Genomic DNA, 13,514 nt, shown 5'->3' on the forward strand with positions numbered 1-13,514 from the left:
TAACACTCAGCATGCATTGGCCTCAGAGCTAGCAATTGTCTAGAAGAAATCAGCCTGAAGATCTTAACCCACTGGCAATGTCACTGGGCTAACTCAGCCACAGACAAGGCACTAAAAATAAGACTCTCCACCTGGTATCTCCACCTTGAGCCCATGAAGCAATACTGGCATCATATTTCTCTTATCCTGGGGAAGGGAAACTGTGCAATGTCCATCAGGGGGATTACAACAAAACTCGGGAAGAGTCTTGGGGCACAGGCAGCAAGGAAAACAAAACTGAACACATCTCACAAGTGCAATAGGAGACTGGCTTCTCAAGACTGGAGACCAGGAAGAGCAAGAGCAAGGCAGAAGCAGGCAAGATGTTGGAGGCCAGAGCAGAGAACAGAGAGCAGACTGAATATGACTGAATTCCACCTGGGCTTTTATATTTCACATTGATACACAATCATGCTGCCCTCTCCAAAGACCAGAGCACCTGCTTCCCCGTTTCCTTACAAACTCTGAAAATCAGATGCACAAGTGGTGCACAAGCTTTCAAGCAAACCTGAGCCCAGTATATGGCTTTTACTGAGGTTACCTGCAATTCTGAGCAAGCTTGGCTTTGAAAATTAGGCTCATTTGAGCATAATATTTAAAGCAATGTGAACCCCAGTGCAAAAGAAAACATCAGCACGAGCCCCTGCAAAGCAAGCCGCAAGATTCTGCTGGCTTCTGAGCACAACCTCCATGTTTTGCTCCAGATGGATCGCGAGGCCTCGACCAGTCGATCGCGAGGCGTCCTGTCCGCCCCGCCCCCATTTCCCTCTCATCCCCGAGAAGCCCCGCTACCTACCTCCAGTGAAAATGGAGGTTGTGTCGGCTTCCCGGGGATGGACAGAAGTCCCGCAGCTTAGCGCCACTTCCAACAATTCTGGAAGTGCGCTAGCTGCTCTGCCGGGTGTACAGCGGGAGGGAGCATCGGCTCCCTGCACTGCACGGGAGGGGTGAGTCAGTCCCAGGGGAGGCGCGCACGTGGAGTTTCTCTGCACCCGGAAGGGGGAGGGGGTCGGCTCCAGGGTAGGCGCGCTCAGGGTTTTCCTGCGCCGGGGGGTCGGCCCCAGGGCAGGCACGCGCTGGTTTCCCTCTGGGGGGGGGGAATCCTGGGAGGAGGCAGATACAGGGGGCTCTCTGCCTCCACTGGCACCCCACTCCCCAGCCTCCACTCCCCAGCTACAGAACTCTGTCCCCACTCCCCTAACTCTGTTCCCACTCCCCTGTCCCCAGCCACAGAACTCAGTCCCCACTCCCCTGTCCCCACTGGCACCCTGTCCCCTGCTACAGAACCCTGTCCTCTGCCCTCCCAGCACCCTGTTCCCTCTCCCCTGCCCCCAGCCGCAGAACTCTGTCCCCACAAAATGTATAATTATAAATGCTTCATTTTAGATTTAAATAGCATGAATAAAAACCAGACCATTTATTTCATAACTATAAACGCATGATTTTAATTTTATATATCGCATAATTTAAAAATAAAGTGTTTATCAGAGTGTGGAAGTAAGGGCTGGGGATAGCAAATGATGGACAGGAGGAGAGTAGAGAGGGCGGGGCTTCAAGAAAGGGGTGGGGCGGTAGATCTTCACCTTTTCGGAGATTTAAAAAGTGATCTTGGGTGTAAAAAGGTTGGAGACCACTGCTCTAGTCTGTGAAATGGATTTTAGCAAATGGAACTCCCTGGAGAGCAGAGGTGTTTATAAATTCTCTGCAGCATGCAGACGTACGAACAGCCATCTGAACACAAAACCAAAACGGGCACCCTCCTGTGGTGCACACTGCCCCGCCTTCCCGCTAAAACACCCATCTGTGGATTTCCAAGGAGGCCTGTCTTCTGCGCCAAGGGCTGTAAGTGCTGAACACACGGCACCAAACAGCTAACAACCTCCTAGATGAAGCTACCTTCTAAGACCACAGAGTCCTTTCCATGCTGTTTCCAGGAGATGCCTCTGCACCAGGAATACTCACATTGCCAATGTAGCTGCTACAAGAAGTTAGCTGCCTCTGCAGGGCTAGGGATGTTAGCTATTGGTTAAGTGAATAGTTAAGTAACTGCATGAAATCTTTGAGGTTACTCAACTATTCTATGTGCCCAGTCCCACTCCCAGAGAGCCCCTTGCCACCCTGCACTGCTGCCTCCAATACAGAGGCAGCAGTGCCTGTCCACAGGGAGTTCGAGCTTCCCACAGACAAGAGGCTGCTTCGCCTCCCACGGATCCCCTGCGGAGAAGGGCTGCTGCCGCAGAGCCCAAGCTGGCTGTGCACAGAGGCTGTTCCACGGGAGACCTCTGTCCATGAGAGCTAGGAGCCCCCACGGACAGGGGCTGCTTCTGTGAAGCAGCTTCTGCCCATGGTGGGCCCATACTCACTGCAGTGAGTGTAGGGGAGGGGAAGTGAGGGGCAGGTAGCACCATGAAGCTGGTGCTGGGGGGGGGGGGGGGGAGGGAACAGCTTTTAAGCTGGCTTCCCCCAGCACTGACTCCTGCTCCCTACCCCGTGCGCTGCTGCCGGGGGGGAGGGGAGGAATGCGAGTGGCCAAGAAGACTAACCAATAAGCCTAGGCTACTTGCTTACATCCCTATGCAGGGCAGCAGCCAGGCAGGCTCCAGACACCTTTGGGCGAAGAGGCAGAGAAAGAAAGGAGAGGGGGGGAGCAAAACAGCACAAAATAGCATGTCAGCTGGCTGCACACAGCAATCAGGCTCATTAGGGCTGGAAGGGGATTTCCACCTGGCTCCAAGGTTAGAGGCCACAGGATTCTCTCCATGGTATTTCTAGAGGGACCCCACAAAAGCACAGCGAGCTCTTCCGCATACACTACAGGCCTCAGTCTCTGCCGTGGCAATGGCGCACTCATCCAGGCTGGTGAGCACACTTGGGCCATGCACCACACACTCCGCTCCCCGCAGGGCCTTGTGGTCGGAGTGCAGCAGCTCACCTCCCCATGACACTGGCAGGTTCCAAGCACTGTTTCCCCTGAACAGTGAGATTTCATCCCCTGCTTTCCAGAACTGACGGGGTCGGCAGCACTGGGCTCTTCTGGGCACAGTGGGAGTCACTGGGAACTTGGTCTGGGGTAGAGTTTCCTTGCCAGGCTCTTAATTAGCTCTGAAGCAGAGCAGCCGCCTCTTTCCACTTACACATCTGTCCTGATAATTAGCGGTTCTCCAGTGCTTCTGTCCTGGCAGGGCTGATTTACACATGTCTTCCCACATCAGGACTCCTGCCCTGAGTTGAGCAAGGTGCATCCACTGGGGGATTTCAAGTTTGGACGAGGCTGCAGGCAGCCCAAGGCAGGGGCCACATTTCCTCAGAGATTTCAGAAGCACCACTGGTGCTTAAATAGCAGCAGTTCTCAGCCCACCACCCACGCTCTGCCCTCGGGAAACAAGCCCATAGCTTTCACTGATAGTGCATGCATGCTCACAACCCCTTCCTTTCTGACACTCACTGTTCATGCAAACCACCAGCAGGGTGCTGCTTTGTAATAACTAAGAACCCTTTGCACACACAAGAAGTAACTTTCCAGAGAGGCAGCCACTTAGCTGAGGGCCTCTCTCTCCCCAAGAGTCTGCCAGTTTTGCAAGATACACAAGAGCAGTGGTGCCACTATCCACATATATCAACCGACTTTTTACCCAGCCCTACAGAAGAGACAAGTTGGTACACTGGTTTGTTGAGAACGAAATTAAAATAAAAAAGTAAGCTGTTTTGTGGCGCCTGGCTAGGAAAATACAGCTTACTGGAACACAAGGGGCAGCTAGCCAAAGAGATTAAAGATCATATGATTTTTATTTATAGCAATGAGACTAGGTGCAATTTTAGATCATTCTTGTTCCAGAGATGTTTATATTTCTGGCTACCTAGATTTGCAGACTTAGTGCTGGCAACTGGATGTTACACTCACAGCCTAGTTAACTTCAGGTACCACTGTTCCTCATCCTTTCTCCTCAGAACACACAGCAGCCATAAAAAAGAGTAATTCTAGCAAAGGAGTGTTAGGATTCAAATTCTAAGGACTGTGCACTATCGCTAGAATCAGACATTCCAAGGCCAGACAGAACCATTTTGATCATCATTCTAGTCTGACCTGCATAACGTGTGTGTGTGGATTAATAGAATCATAGAACTCTCAAACTGGAAGGGACTTTGAGAGATCATCAAGTTCAGTCCCCTGCCCTCACAGCAGGACCCACCACCATCTAGGTCAGGAGTGGGCAATACAATGGTTGCATTTCGCCAAGATTAGCTGATGGGCTGGAGCACCATCTCCCTGCCAGTGGGATCCCATTTAATTGGTTAACTGATTAATTGGGATTTAATATCCCTTGTCTAATCTGCTCTTAAATAACAATTGAGTAGCCTGTGACACCTTATGAGATTAATAAAAATATATAAAGAATCATGAGCTTTCGTGTGCAAAACCCACTTCTTCAGATGGTCTTAAATGTCCTCATGGATGGAGATTCCACAACATCCCTAGCCAGTTTATTCCAGTGTTTAACCACCCTGACAAGAAGTTTTTCCTAATGTCCAACCTAAACCACCCTTGCTGCAGTTTAACCCCATTGCTTCTTGTCCTATCCTTAGAGGCCAAGGAGAACAATTTTTCTCCCTCCTCCCTGTAACATCCTTTTACGTACCTGAACACTGCTATCATGTCCCCTCTGTCTTCTCTTTTCTAAACTAAACAAGCCCAATATTTCAGTCTTTCCTCATAGCTCATGTTTTCTGGGCCTTTCATCATTTTTATTGCTCTTCTCTGGGCCTTCTCCAATTTCTCCACATCTTTCTTGAAATGTGGTGCCCAGAACTGGACAATTTACTCCAACTGAGGCCTAATCAGCGCAGAGTACAGCGGAATAATGACTTCTTGTGTCTTGTTCACAATACTCCTGGTAATGCAGCCCAGAATCATGTTTGCCTTTTTTGCAACAATGTCACACTGTTGACTCATATTTAGCTTGTGGTCCACTATGACCCTTAGATCCCTTTCTGCCATACTCCTTCCTAGACAGTCACTTCCTGTTCTGTATGTGTGAAACTGATTGTTCCTTCCTAAGTGGAGTACTTTGCATTTGTCCTTATTGAACTTCATCCTATTTACCTCAGACCATTTCTCCAGTTTGTCCAGACAATTTTGAATTGTGACCCCAATGCACTTGAAACCGTTCGCAGCTCGGTATAATCTGCAAACTGTATAAACTTACTCTCTATTCCAATATCTAAATCATTTTAAGAAGATATTGTACAGAATGGGTTCCAAAACAGACCCTGCGGAACCCACTTATTATGCCTTTCCAGCATGTTTGTGAACCATTAATAACTACTCTTCATAGTTACCTTCCAACTGCAGTGTCTTTGGAATGCATTATTATTATATAAGCTAATTACTGTGGTGAAATTTGAGTGGCCTGTGAGTAAATGCACACAATAGCTCTGAAGTGAGGCAGATGGGTCACAGTGCACTAACCACATCCACACCCCACCCACCAGGCACTTGGTTACAAATCCAGCTGAACCTGCCATGGACCAGAGGTCCACATCTGTGCAGCTCAGCCTTTCAGACTACTGTGCCCCTTTTGGGAGCCTGATTTGTGTTACGTATCCCCCATTGGCCAGCAACGTGTTTGTACAGACCCCAAGGGACTGTGGTAACAGTTTTAAGGTCAGTGGTAATTTTTCAAAACATTGAATGACTCAGTGACATAACTCCCTGCGATGTCCATCACTAAGTATGGTAATTTTATCAAGTGTCCATATTGCAAAAAGGTGGTGCCCCCAGCTCCTGGTACCCTCAAGTTTTACCAAACTTAAAACCTGCTTCCTTACAAATATCCGACATTAAAATGCAAAAAATTCCACAGCCCACTCTGAGGGACCAATTACTGACTTTCTCATTTTTACCATATCATTATAAAAATAAATGGATGGGAATAGAAATATTGAACTTATTTCAGTGTAGAGTAGATAGAACAGTACAAACAAGTCCGCGTCTGTATGAAATCTTAGTTTGTACCGACTTCGCCAATGCTTTTTATGTAGCCTGTTGTAAAATTAGGCAAATACCTAGATGAGATGATGTACTCTCCAGAAGAGCTCTGAGTACCCCCAGCAGTACATGTACCCCACATTAGAGGGCAGCTGTTCTGGCTGCTGACTCTGAGGCCACATTGAGCGGTGGCTGTTCTGCCAGCTAGGCCCATTGGGGGGCGGCTACTCCAGCGACTGCGGTGGTGTTGGGGGACGGTCCCAATATTTTCAGCCCAGGAAGAAATAGCCATACTGTTGGATGATTATGACTTAAGGTTCTACCCTCAGGAGCTTCAGATCTGTAATGAACCAAGATCTCTACCTTATCTTAATAAATTCTATGTTGCTGTCAAGTGTAAGTTTCTCTTTGCACATCTTAACCCTTCTGCCATTTCGCCTTACTTATTTAATTCTTATGCCTATAAAACCTGTGTAGGGCTTTGCCAAGATTGCTGAAAACTAGCTGCACACTAATAAAGCATTTACTGTACAAGGTTACATTACTACAGCAATATATGCCCATAGTATTTTGAATACCCTCTAGCCAGAGTGATATTACTATACATAGGAAAGGAAAATAGCAAGTTGAACTATGCTATTCAGAATCAAATAATGTCACGTCCTTGTTTTTAAAAATAAGAAAATAACGGTGGACTGCTAGAAGCACCCCTCGGGTTTTTATTTCCTCTCTCTTTTTTCTTTCTCTCTGGGGATAGGCAGCCTCAGCTCTCCCCTGCCTTCTGCTGGCCCATTGGGCAGGGCCAAGGCTGGACCAGCCCCCACTCTCTTCCTCCATGGCAGCCCTGGCTCTCCCCCCCCCCCAGCCACTGGGCAGAGGTCTGGGCTGTGGTAGCCCTGGCTTTTCCCTGGAGCACCATGGCAGGCAGTGGGGGGGCACATGGCATCCACCCTCCCAAGCACCGGAGAGGGGAGGAAAAAGGCAGGTGGGATCCTGATTGATGTAATGGTATCACTCTGTCATCCCGCAGGAAATTTTTTTATATAGAGAGATAGTTTAAATATTCTCCATGGGGGGGGGGGGGGGATTTTCTTTCAATCACAGAGAGCTTTATAAAGGAAATGCCAACCAAGAAATCACAAACATAGGATTCCATAAAAGAGCACAGGTTTTATCTAACAGCAAGCCTGTTATCTGAACATAAAATGGCCATTAGCTGCAGAGGAGTATCTGCTCCAGTGAAAGGGTCAGTGCACACTGTGAGGGGGTCAGATACTGGAATGAAGGAAGGTGATGTGAGAGCCTTGGTAGATCAGGGCTGGGCCTGATTGGGGGCCACTTCAGAAATGTTTGAAGTGGCCCTGGGCCACGCCCAGAAGGGGTGAGGCTTCAAGTGGAGGGGGTGGGGCCAGGACACTTCTGTGCTTCCCCACGCACAGACTCTCATTGGTCTAGGGTTCAGGGAGCTGAAAAGTCTTTTCCGCCCACCCCCCAGAGAGAATCACCTGGCCATTCCCTCCAGGCACCTGCACCCCTGGTGATGGGAGGAGACTTTGTGTGCTCCCCCCTGGCTCCAGGTCCATCAGAGCTTGGGGGCGGAGGCAGGGCCGGCCGGAGCCATTCTGGCGCTCCGGGCATGCAGCGCTGCCCTCGGGCACATGGCATATGTGCGGGTCCGCCCCCGGGGCGCACGGTGCATGCATGGGCTGGCCCAGCCACAGCCGCTGGCGCACAGCCTGGGGCCCGCCCCCGGGGCGGATGGCACATGTGCTGCCCAGCCCAGCCTGGTCACAGCTGCTGGCGCAGAGCCCGGGGTGGGATGCGCATGGCCGTTGGGGGAAGGGTGCTGCTGGCCGGTGCCACGGGGGTAGAGGGGGCCGGCCCTGGGCAGCTGCCCGGCTCACCCACCCCTTAGTCCGGCCCTGGGCAGAGGGAGCATGTGAAGTCTCTTTCCACCTTGCCAGGAGCGTGCAGTGCTTCTAAGGGCGGGGGCAGGGCAGGAGGAGGCCTCATGCGCTTCTCCCTGTCCCATGTCCCTGACTGGCCTAGGGGCGGGAGAGCAGCAGGGCCTCCACGGGCCGAATCAACTTGCTTGGCAGGTCAGATCCGGCCCCCGGAGGCCCTTTTGCCCACCCCTGTGGCAGACAGACTGCATGTGTCCCAGTGAGGCTGGGGGAGAGCCATTAACACAGGCCTTGTAAACCTGAGCTCTGATGCCTTCAGGAAAGAATCATGCTTCCCTCGGTTGGTGCAGCTTCTCCATCACTTGGATATGGGTCTCTTTCCACGTTCTCCTCACATTGGACCTAGCCAGCACTACCTCATGCCTTGTCCCCCATCTGTTCCCTATTGGCACTGATGGTGAAGAGAACAGCCGCAGCACAGTGTTAATTAGCCCTTGTTCTAATATTCTTTTTTCTATAACATACAGGTGGCACACATCCAAACCAGCACACATGACCTCAACATTGGTGCACAAGACAAAATTCACTCACTAGAGGGAACACTGCCGCTGACAGCTCATTAATGCACTTCAATTTCATCAGTTTCAAAAAGGACTAGTTACGTGTCTGAATGCACTGTTAATGTGCGTCAGCGGTGTCCACAGACCATGCACAGCGGGTTATTGCAGGGCAGAGTCATGCCCCAAATTGCCATGAACTGTGTGGCAGCCTCAGGACTGCAGCCACCATTGGTATGTAGACTTTTCACACACCTGCTCTTCCTGGCAACCCGGCTGCTATCGATGATTCTGTGCAAATAAAGAGAAAATCCCTCCAGAGAGGATACTCCTGTTAGAGAAATAACACATACGGGGATAACATCTGGGTTTCCATACACTGACCTAAGTCCTGCACAGATTAAAACAGTTTCAATGTACGGCATATTCTGGCTGACAAAGTCAGTGCTAGAGCCTCACCTGAAGCTGAACAGGGCTGAGACATGGCACGAATGATCTGCCTTTCCAGCCTTAAGTCACAGGACATGGGTCAGACTCAAAGGGATTCAGGCCCCTGTCAGCGGAGGAGGTCAGTGTTGACTCCAGTGGCTCCTGGCCCAGCTTGAGAGCGCGCCCAACAATAGCGTGGCAGCAGGGACACTTCAGCAGAGTTGCGTGCAGAGGCTACATCCCTCGTTCCTTTGCACCAGCACAAAAAATTAGCCGCAGAGATGCCGGCACAGCTCTCACCTCCCACGTTAGCTTAGTGGAGGATCCGGGGGCGGCTACTGCAGCTTATCTCTGAAAGGTCCATGTGTGGCAGAGTGGGGATTGTGTTCATTCTGTTTGCTTTCTTATGCTGTAGGGGATTCCTACTGTCCTGTGCTGTTCTGTTGTAACGCCGTGCACGTGCCTCAGTTTCCCTGGGCACTGCACCGGGTGCGCAGCTGGGGATGGGAACACTGAGTGTGGCTCTCACTAACGGGAGGCTTTCCTAGGCTGTCCCATCTTAGCATGTACACAACAGTAGCTCAGGCTGCCTGGTAACCTGAGCCTAGGCGGGGGGAGCAACCAAGTGACACCTTGCCTGGGACTCTGAAGAAAGGAGGGGGCGGGGCTATCTGCAGGGCTGGGACCAATTGCTGGGTGTGTGAGCTCTCTGCTGGAGGAGGATGCAGGGAGGGGGCCCAAGGCACTGGCTCTGGGGCCCCTTCTCCCCACGATGGATTGTACCGACTGCTCCCGGTTCCTGCGACAAGCAGTCTGTGCTACCCTGTGTCCCTGTCAACGAATAAACCTTCTGTTCTACCTGCCGGCTGACAGTGACATCTGGCTGTGGATGGGGGTGCAGGGCCTGGTGACTCCCCCACACTGTGATGCCATGGAGCAGGGATTTGCAGGAGGGGAAGGGGAACAGGTGCAGACAATTCTTCCAAGAACTCCCAGAGCTACCACTCAGCAATGGTCGTCAGGGTTAGAGAGCTTCAAGATGAGGAATGGGAACCAGAAAAAAAATTAAGGGGACAAACATCCATTTACAAAATTGAAAACTGTTAGGAATCCATCAGGCTGCACCTACAAACTTCACAGCCAGGATTTGACATCAGTGCACTCGAGATGGAGGCTATAGTGAGAACAGGGCCTCCAGTAGGAATAGCGATCACCACACCAGGATCTTGCATGCCCTGCCTACTAGGGATGTTAAAAGTTGGCTAAACACATAACTGTGTCACCGCTGAAAATCTCAGCGTTTACATGCTGCAGATGCTGCAATATCCTTACTATATATAAAGAAAACTTGTCCTGGGGGACGAAAGAGTGACTCACATCACTCTGCATCCCTCAGGAACATCCCCCCCCCCACACCATGGCCCTTCCCAGGGCCCATGTGGAGGGCGGGGCTGTCTATGGCCCAGCCCTCCCTTCCCCTTCCCAGCAGCAGGAGGGAAAGCCAGCCCAGAGCCCAGCACAGCTTGGGCCCAGCCTCTCCCAGTAGGACATTCCCGGTGGGAAAACTGGGCCTGTGTGGCTCGGGTCCAGGGGAAAGCGGCACGCAGGGAGAAAGCTGAGCCTGGCTGCCGGGGTTAGAGCTGGGTCTGACACGCACCACCCTCCAGCCACTGGAGTTCTGATTAGGCCACGGTGAGGGGTGGGGAGGGACAAGGGGGCCTGGGTGGTGTGAGGGAAGCGGGAGGCTGGGCTGGCATGGCAGGGGAAGAGCAGGTGTTGCCTAACCCGTGTCAGGGGGGTTACTGAGCACACTGTGCAGGGGGCACAGCTCCCTAATAAAGCTCAGATACGTTTTACACTGCAGAGCCTGCAGCAAAGCCTCCCTCCAGCCCTTGCAGCCTGGCTCCTGGAGAGGCGGCCTCCCTGCGGCAGCAGGCAGCCCTTCTCCACTGGTTCGCTGCCCTGCCCCAATGAAGGTGCTTCCCCGGGAGCCAGCTGAGTGCAACTGACACCATTAACTGATAAACACCAGCCTACTGGTTAAATAATTAGTCAGTCACACTCTCACATCCCAACTGCCAACACCACAGCTTAAACAACACGGTTGTTAAGACCAGTGAGAACTACAGCTCTCAACATTGCTGTGAAACAAATCCCGACCACGAGCACATGCAAACTGTGGTTATTCAATGGCTCAAAATTTCTCCAACCAAAGGGCAACTTCTTGCAGACGTGGCACCAGGATGACTCCCCCAGCCAAATTTCAAGTCCTTTCTCTGCAGCATGAAAATGTTAGATCTTCTCAAAATACAATTAAAACAATCTTACAGCTGTTCTGTTATTCTTAATACGGACAAGACAATGTATTTTTCTCTAATCTTTTTTTCTGGAATGGCTGAACCTTTTTATCAGAAAGGTACCAATTAAGACAGACCTTGAAGACACCCAGCTTGGAAATTTTGGCCTAACTAGCTATAGTTGGGCAAAGTTACAAGTAATTGAAAACAGGGTCTTAGAATGGAAAGTGTCAGATAACTAAATGATAAGCAGTGCTATCTGCACGCCTAGAAGAAGATAAGAACTATCAAACTGGGTCCAATTAACCCAATCTCTCTCCTGTACCAGAACCTCAGGCACATTGTACTGAACACGGCAATTGATATGAGCCATCTTGCTTCCTCTCCCAGCCAGAGGTTTAGGATCGCATTCACCTTGTGATTGCGTCCCTGACCATCCTGGCTAACAGCCACAGATGGACCTATCCTTATGACTTTATCTAGATCTGCCTGAATCCGGTGATAATAAGGCTATTACAATATCCAATGGCAATGAGTTCTACAGGTTAACTGTGTATAGCAGACACATTTCTTTCCTTATTTGTATTAAACTTGGTGCCTGTCAATTTCATCTGTTTTGTGTGGTTGGAAAAAAGTGTGCCATTCTAGTGTTTGTAAATCATTCTGAAAATGGCATGCACCTGAGAAGTTATTGTAGAGACGAGGTGTAGGAGAGAATATATTTTATTGAGCCAACTTCTGTTGGTGAGAGAGACTAGTTCTCATGTTCACGATTTCTCAGAGCTGAAGAAGCGCTCAAAAGCTGCTCTTAAAATCAAAGCATGGAGCAGAAGTGGGCAAGATTTGGCCCGCAGGCCACCCAGTTACGACCCTCAGGCACAGAGCAACCAGCCGCTCCAGAGCAGTCCCACATGGCTTTAAGCAGCTGGCTGTTCCCTGTGGCTCTCTGCTCCAGGTGGGAAGGGGAGGCTTCATGGAAACTGGCCAATGGGAATGGAGAGATTTAACTGGGGACTGGAGCAGTGCACAAAGCTCCCCCCCCCCCCCATCCCAGAGAGCCACAGGAAGCAGCCAGCCATTTTGAGCAGCCTGAGGCTGCGGCAGGCAGGGAGCCTGCCAGGGGTCCTGCAAAGCTGCTGACCGAGAGCAGCCTAAGTAAGAGCCTCCCAGCTAGCGCCTGCCTCTGGCACCCCACTCCCTCTCTCTCCCCCCAGCTCCCTGCCCCAGGTCACCATCCAAACCCGCTGCACTCCAAACCCGCTGCACTCCTCACCTCTCCTGTCCCCTTCCCCCAAACCAGAATCCCTTCCTGCACCCATACCCCTCCTGGACCCTGCACCCCATTCCCCTGTCCCAGGTCACAACCTTCTCCTTCACCTAAACTCCCACTCGGGCCCCACATGCTCTCCTGTAACCCAGACCCCTATCCTGCCCCCTCCCTTTTGCACCCAACCTCCTTCCCAGATCCCACTCCCACTCCATAGAAAAGAGCAACCCTTGGCCAGTTACCAAATCTTGGAATGGTCCCCTATCAAAAATTAATGCTCACCCTTGCCACAGAGGGAGTCTAGCACTGCATCTTCCACTGTCCAACTGCTAATGACCACGAGCACATCCACCGTCCACCACAATGACTGCTGAAACTAGCTACATTTTCACAGACTCTTGGAGAGATGTAAAGAAGATTTTCATTCTGATGTAACTGAAACCAGAGGCTGTGCGAATGCCGCTCACTGACACCAGGCTACTTGCAGACACACAGAATCCAGCTACGAAGTGGAAAGTCCACAAAGTTCAAACATTCCAGAAAGAAAATTACTTTGAGGCCATCACCTTGGACAAAAAAATCACAAGCACCGGAAAGTTTGGTGCCAATTAATACTTATATATAACATGTGAGTCTGGAATTTTCAAAGGGACCTCCAGAAGTGACACACACAAACTGGACAGAATTTTCATGGGATTTGGGCACTTATCTGTATTATTCACCTTCAAAAGCCCCCGCCCATTTTGACAAAGTGTTTCTGTATTTCCAGATTGTCTTCTTTGCATCTTAGACAAAAATGGTTGGGACATGTCCAGCTCCTCTCCGCATAGATCTTTAACACATCAAATTGGAGAGAAAAATAGGATTGTAAAGCCATAAACATCATCAGAGGGTTTCAGGGCCTCTAGTTCCTGAATCATCATAACTTTAAAATTCACCAGACTGCAGCTGACCATACCTATCTGCATCTATTTAAAGTTCTGGTTTCTTCTGTCTTTTTTCCCCTGAAAGCATTGCACAAAGGTATCCTAGCCT

General features: G+C 50.6%; 1 protein-coding gene across 2 annotated transcripts in view; it reads right to left on the reverse strand.

Moving 5' to 3' along the window:
* TPST2 (tyrosylprotein sulfotransferase 2) overlaps window positions 1-13,514 on the reverse strand; it is a 62,279-nt gene that overhangs the window by 14,720 nt on the left and 34,045 nt on the right. Inside the window, exon 1 of one of the 2 annotated variants that reach the window (XM_075898896.1) lies at window positions 12,762-13,025. The exons of the other annotated variant lie outside the window; for it this stretch is intronic. The gene's annotated coding sequence lies outside the window, so the exon portion shown is untranslated. Of the gene's footprint in view, window positions 1-12,761; window positions 13,026-13,514 lie in introns of those variants that run through there. 2 annotated transcript variants of the gene reach the window in all.

This window comes from Pelodiscus sinensis, chromosome 15, assembly GCF_049634645.1.
Source record: "Pelodiscus sinensis isolate JC-2024 chromosome 15, ASM4963464v1, whole genome shotgun sequence".
Lineage (NCBI taxonomy): Eukaryota > Metazoa > Chordata > Testudines > Trionychidae > Pelodiscus > Pelodiscus sinensis.